The sequence below is a fragment of the Vombatus ursinus genome, unplaced genomic scaffold, assembly GCF_900497805.2.
Source record: "Vombatus ursinus unplaced genomic scaffold, bare-nosed wombat genome assembly UNPS02014832.1, whole genome shotgun sequence".
NCBI classification, from domain to species: Eukaryota; Metazoa; Chordata; class Mammalia; order Diprotodontia; family Vombatidae; genus Vombatus; species Vombatus ursinus.
Genome location: NW_020954610.1, coordinates 18,655,052 through 18,661,672, shown reverse-complemented (window position 1 = coordinate 18,661,672; position 6,621 = coordinate 18,655,052). Strand labels below are relative to the sequence as shown.

The window sequence follows — 6,621 nt, the reverse complement described above, 5'->3', positions numbered from 1 at the left end:
CTCTCTCTCTCTCTCTCTCTCTCTCTCTCTCTCTCTCACACACACACACACACACATACACTTACACACACACACACACACACACACACACTTTGATGTGGGTCTGAAAAGCTGACTCAAATTTATACTTTTTTGTTGAAGTCTGCTGTTCAGTTAGCCACTTATATGTAGTAGCCTTAAGTCCTTTCCCTGAAATAGAATATTTGTTGGGGTTTTTTTAAATTCTGTGGCATGTTTCTAAAATATAGTCCTAACCTTTCCCCACGACTTTCTTCCCCATGCAACTTTTTAACATAAGCCTCCATTTTTAGGCCATGAGTGATAAAATACTGTTGGCTCTACCTAGGTGTTAGGGATGGAGGGAGATGCATCATCCTCTTTTAACCTGACTTAAGCTTCCAGATTGCAGTATTGCGCAGCTATGTATTTCCTTCAGTGAAAACTGAAATGAACTGGGCATGAAAAGAATCCATCGTTCAACCAAAATGAAATTAAGATACTCATTCCATAACCTGTCAGGAACTGTCCATCACAACTGACGATCTCTGTGTATAAAAGCTGCCATTTTTAAAAAATTTTCTAAGAACATGAAACAAACATTGTTTTAAGTATTGTCTTATCTCCAGACTTGAAGGAGGCAGACAGAAACATGAATCTAGTTTCTATTCTCTCAAAAAAAGAAAAGTAAATTTTTCTATTAAGACATCTGTGTGTTTTTTTCATGGCTGTTTTCTGACATTTTAACAAAGGGATTATTTTAAAGAATCTCTCTCAAGTGACCATATTTCTCAAATAGTCTTTCCAACCTAAGCTTGTTTTCTATGATATTTCTCTTCTAACATGGATGGTGCTTTAAATGCATTAACTGCTGAATCTACATACACTCTGCATTCTTTTCTTTCTGTCCAAGTTAGAGTGCTTTATCGATAACTTCAGCATGAAATCTTGCCCACTCTACCACAAAATAAAAGACCCAGAAAGCTCCATAAATATTAAGCTAGATCTGAGATCAAATGACCAGATCCAGTTTCTGAGGGGAACCAATACAAATTTTTAAAAGGCAGTTTTGTGAATATAGACCCAGTATTGACTAAATTGGCCCCAATGACAACTTGCTTAATACTAATATACAAAAACATTTTTTTATTTCCAGTTTTAATTTCTTGGCCTGACATTACATTTATTCTTATTTAGAAGAGTAAATGTTGTTATCTACATGACATCTTTTGTGTTTTTAGAAGCAACTTATGGCCCCAAAGTATTTAGTGTACAGTTTTCCAGAATATGAGGTCAGTTATTTTAGCTTTAATTTTACAGATGAATGAAATTGAAAGGGCTAATTTTTTTTTTATTCTGTGGGGAAGTTATAGCCACTTGAAGATGAGAAGTTCTAAAAGATGTGGTTTGCCACAATAATTGCCTTTGAAAAAGCTGTCTAACTTAGAAGCCAAACTTTGTTTGAAGTAAACTTGGCTAACCTCAATTATATTCCTGTCTTCAAATTAATATTTATTTTAAAATTCAATGAGATAATCAGCCAGGGCAATTTATACGCAGATACTTACCTGTATGAAAAGAGAAAACATCCAATTTAAAAGAAATAAACTAGCTTAAAACAGAGCGTCTTGGTTTTGACAATACATTATTTTTGTGTTTTATATTAGAGAAGAAACAGCATGAAAGCATGTTGTAACTTATCTTTTTCAATTTATTTAAGACTTTGAACTATCCAATATGGGTTGGGGTTTTTTTTTTTAAGCCATGAGCAGGTAAAAGTAGAATGATAGCCTAAATTTAGCATTTTTTTTTTTTTTGGTTCTTTCCAAAAACACTGAGTCTAATTCTCCCAGGTAAAAAGCTGTGACCTGGAAGAAATTCCAGCTTCTACAAGTGCCTGAGTTATTCCCAAATAACACCTTGTGTGTTTGAAGAATGTTTTCCACTTCTAAAGTCCCCAAAAGTCAACTTATATCTAGAGTAGAAAAATAATAATTAGCAAATTAAATAAATTAGGTTTTTATTTATCATTGTAGTTACAAGCCTGATTAGTCAATAGTTTTAAAATTAAAATGTTCTCACTTCTATCTTTATTAAAGTCATTCATGCCTAAGAATCATTCATGTCTTTGAACTTCTCACATCTTGTACTTCCCAACAGGGACAGAGGTTCAGCCAACACCTGTAATCAAGGCATAGTCTCACTCAGCTTTCAGGTTCTAAATAACAGACACATAAAGAGACCCAAAGTCATGAAACTCCTAATTGTTCTTCACTGTTGCTCTTGTTAGATTTTCTGCCTTTAGCTACAACATTATATGTGGTATCATTCTCTTCAAAGCAAACAGTATTCCTTTACATCAAGGGTTCTTAACCTTCTCTGTTTATGTGTGTCATAGAACCTCAGCAGTCTGGTGAAATCCATGGACCCCCTCTTCAGAATTGTTATTTTAAATGTATAATATAAAATATGTAGATTATAAAGGAAATAAATTATATCAGAAATATTTTTAAAACCTGTTTACAGATCCCATGAACATAGTCATTAAAAGTTTACTAAACAGTTCAAACATGGCTTTTTGATTCCTTTAACTCCTAAAGCCTAAGGCTTTTTTTCATCCTAAGTAAATTTTATAATTTTCATTCTCAAGAAACAAAGTACTGGAGGAAAATTGGGAGTTGCTGAAATTGTGCCTCCATTGCCAGTAACTGTATATTTTACATCTGTAGACTTAACCTACAAAAGTTGCATTGAGTTATGATATGACAGTTCTCTAAAATTATACTTAAAACTGAAATAAAAACTTTCCTGCTTGAGGCCCCCAGAGTAATCGAACACCATTCAATGGCTTTCAAGCAAGCCAAATACCTTCAGAAGTCATTTGGTCACATTTTGAAATGCTAGTTAAAAAAAAAAAAAGAAGTGGAATTTGCATTTACTCTTTTGTCCAGGTGATGAAAAACATCTACCCTAAGGACAAAGTAAGTGTCCTTTTTTACTGATTTTGGAAAATTTTTTGATAAACTGAAAACCAATCACCTGCATAAAACATGAGTATCCCTAGAATTCAGGCATGGTTAAAAAAAATACAGTTTGCCTTCCATCCTGTGTCCTTGTTATAATTTGCATTTCAAAAATTGTAGAAAATCCACCGGAAAATACCTCATCAGCAGTGCAAATTTACTGCTTAAGGAGAGGGGAAGAAGGCAGAAGGAAATTGGCCTGGTGTGCAGATAATTGCAAAAGTGTAACGACCTTAATAAAAAACCCTGTATAGTAGAACCATGGATAAATATTATCATGATTTTTACTAAGATAGTATTTTAATTTTTACCCAGAATGTAGAAGTATGGGAATTTTTTAAAGAGGGGGTGATTTTCTCTCTATACCAATCCTTGCTTTGTAAAGTGAGCATTGCAATATATGGTTTTACCAACCAGAGACTCATCTACTTGCAGGAACTCTAGTATATTGATGGAAAAGTTTTTAAAGGCAGTGTTGTGTTTTCACAACCAGCATCATAAAAGTTAAATCACAGGTTTCTCTGTGCATTTAAAATAGGATGTGATTATTCAAAATCCTACATGTTGACAATTTTTCAGAAACACACCTAGTATTTAAGCAAGTCTGAATAGGACAAGTCTTAGTCAGAAGATTTGATTTATCATCTTAGCCATAGTTAACCCATTCAGAGAACCTGGGAATATCAGTCTCACTGGGTGTAGACAACTATAGAGAATCAACTGGACTAGATTTTTTTTCCCATTTCTTTGACTTATGTACACCTGGCCTAGTCTTTTCTGAAAATGAAGGATTTTTGCATTGAATTGAGCATTTGCCTATAGCACTGACTTGTCACCAAGATTTCCAATTATGGATCATAATTTGGAAGTCAACCTGCATTTTCATAGTTCCACTGAACTCACTGCATAATACTTCTTTTTATTTAAAAAAAACCCTCTAGAAGTTGAACATGGATACCTGCACAATCAAGATTCAAACAAAAGCTCCATTCTTTCATTCATTTGACAAGCATTTATTAAGCACCTACTATATGCCAAGCACTGACCTAGACAGTGGGGCTATACAGGAAAAAAAATAGTCCCTGCCCTCAAGGACCTTTATAGTCCACATCATGAAGGATGTAGAACAAGTTTTCAAGTATAATCTTTAGAAAAGTTTATTGGGGTTTTTGTTTGTTTTTTACTTAAGAGGACCTCAACTCCCAAACTCCATTAAAAGTTAAATATATGTAGATCAAAACTACAACGTGAAAAACTCCTTATATGGTGAAAGAGAGAAAATCGGAAATGGACTAAACTGCATGATTCCTGCGTCAATGATTATTGTGGTTAGCCTTAACTTTTATAAAAAATACATTTTTCAATGTTCATTTTTACTAAATAGGGAAAAAATGACTCCCTGTGAAACTTTTAAAAAAATATTTTGTGAATTTTTTCTAAGTTTCTACACTTTGAGGTATCATGATATTTCTTTTCCCCTCCCCATTGTTCCTTATTCATCTGGGGCTGGGTTTTTTGGTTTTTGTTTGTTTTTTGCAAAGCATCGAATTTTTGTTAAAGAGTTTAAAAAAAGGCCCTTGGGACAAGAGAATAGAAGTACAGAAAGAAAAGAATTACAGGGTGAATTTCTATTTGTTTACCTATAGCTGATGTACTGTATGGTTTATGTTTACAGAACTTATCTGATTTGCCTTTGTGAAGTTACCTAAATGAATGATAAAATAGGTCTGATGGACCATCTGACTGTTTGCCTTAGTACTCTATTTATTTTTCTTCTTTTCTGTCCTTTTCAATAATTCAGGCTGTATTCCAAAGCTGTATATACACAACATTCTCTTTTGCAACCCCTTAGTGCAAGTATCAGAGCCCAAGCCTCCTCTGAAATGTGATTAAAATCCAGGATCCTCAAGACACACACACAAAAATTCCCACGAGCACAAGTGATTTACAGAGTCTGTAGTTCAGGCAGTATCTTTGTAACTGTACCAGCCAATTGGACACCTTTCTATGTTCCTATTTGAGTGTGTGATACCATAGAAATATAGCATGTCAGAGCTCAAAGGGAGATCAGAGGTCATCTTATCAAATCCCCTCATTTTACAGAAGAGGAAACTGGGGTATAAACAGAGGAAATTACTTACCGAGGATAACACAGTTAATGAACAAACTGAGAATAGAACCCCAGGCCAGGCCTCTTGTCATTATATTGTGCTGCCATATCCTATATTTAGGAGTCAGTAACTAAGGCAAAGTTTCGTTTTTCAGAGAGTCCTAGAGAATTCCTAGGCTTTCTCCCATATGAAAATCATCATGTATAGTGTATGCATTTCTACATACTCTTCCTCTGTCTAAATGTGTGGTCACAATAATTTCTGCAGTGTAATATTGATAGAACGTTTATTCATGTTTCTGAAAGATATATTGAAGATATGCTGAAATTCACCTTAGTTACTGACACCCTCATAATATGGTAGTGCCAATGAAAACCATTTAGTAGCCAACTTGCTGTTGGTTTTGCTGCTCTTGTCCAGAGTTGGTAGTGTAGTGATAGTATATATCTAGGTCTAAGACAGCTTTTTTTCTTTTTCTTTTTAATTAAGCACAATAATAATGGCATGAGACATATTAAGGGAAATCCTTTGTTGATGTCTAGTATGAGAGAAGATTCATTAATTTTGCCTGATACTATTAATAATGTGCTGTGGAAATAAGTGAAGAGAGGTAACATAATGTAGTATTTTGCATTTATGTATTTTTTAAAGGAATAATATTTTTCTAATGAGATAACATATTCTGTAACCTTAGTTTGAAAACATTGCATTCTTGACAAATGGAATCATTTCCATCCCACTATTAGGATGACAATTTTGCAGTGGGCTTTACAGAGCTCACCCAAGCCCTGGTTCCAGAAACACGTTCACAGATACCTTTGTCAGAGAGATTATTGACCCTGCCTTGCCACTAAATGAAAACAGGTGGTGGGATTATCCATAGAATGACAGAGCTGGAAGAGATCTCAGAGATCATCTAGTCCAATCTCATTTTACAGATGAGGAAACTAAGACACATGGAGGTTAAATGACTTGCCTAAGTCACCCCAGTGATGAACATCAGAGTCCCAGATTTAGCATTCTTTTCCATTGTAGCACTATTTTTAGCCAACACTGACCAAAAGACAGAATTTTTTCATACCTGCCATTAGATCAGATAACATTTTTTTAAATAATCTAATTGTACCAATGGTGGTATCTCATCATTTGATCCTTTGAAAGAATTAATAACTTCCCAGCAGCTATGGATATCTAATAGGTTAATAAAGGAGATATCCAAGTCAAATACTTTCAGCGATTTCAAGAATAATAGTATAGTTAAAGTTGAATGAAAAAAATCACCATGTTGTATTTTGTTGTGACATGGTATTTCAGAAACATCTGTGTGCCTAAGATCTGTCCATAAATGCATAAAACCACAAAAGCTACAAATTACAGTATCCTGATATTCTGCCTTGTAAATATCAATGGAGAAAGAGAACATATTTAAAACAGTAGGGTAATTCTTATTCTCCCTATATGAGTGATTCCAACCTGTTGTGAAATGTACC

The 6,621-nt window shown here is 34.1% G+C and overlaps 1 protein-coding gene across 3 annotated transcripts in view; it reads left to right on the top strand.

Annotated features, from left to right (window-relative positions):
• Nucleotides 1-6,621, top strand: part of LOC114026076 (paralemmin-2-like) — a 508,213-nt gene that overhangs the window by 241,852 nt on the left and 259,740 nt on the right. The gene's annotated exons all lie outside the window — the stretch shown is intronic.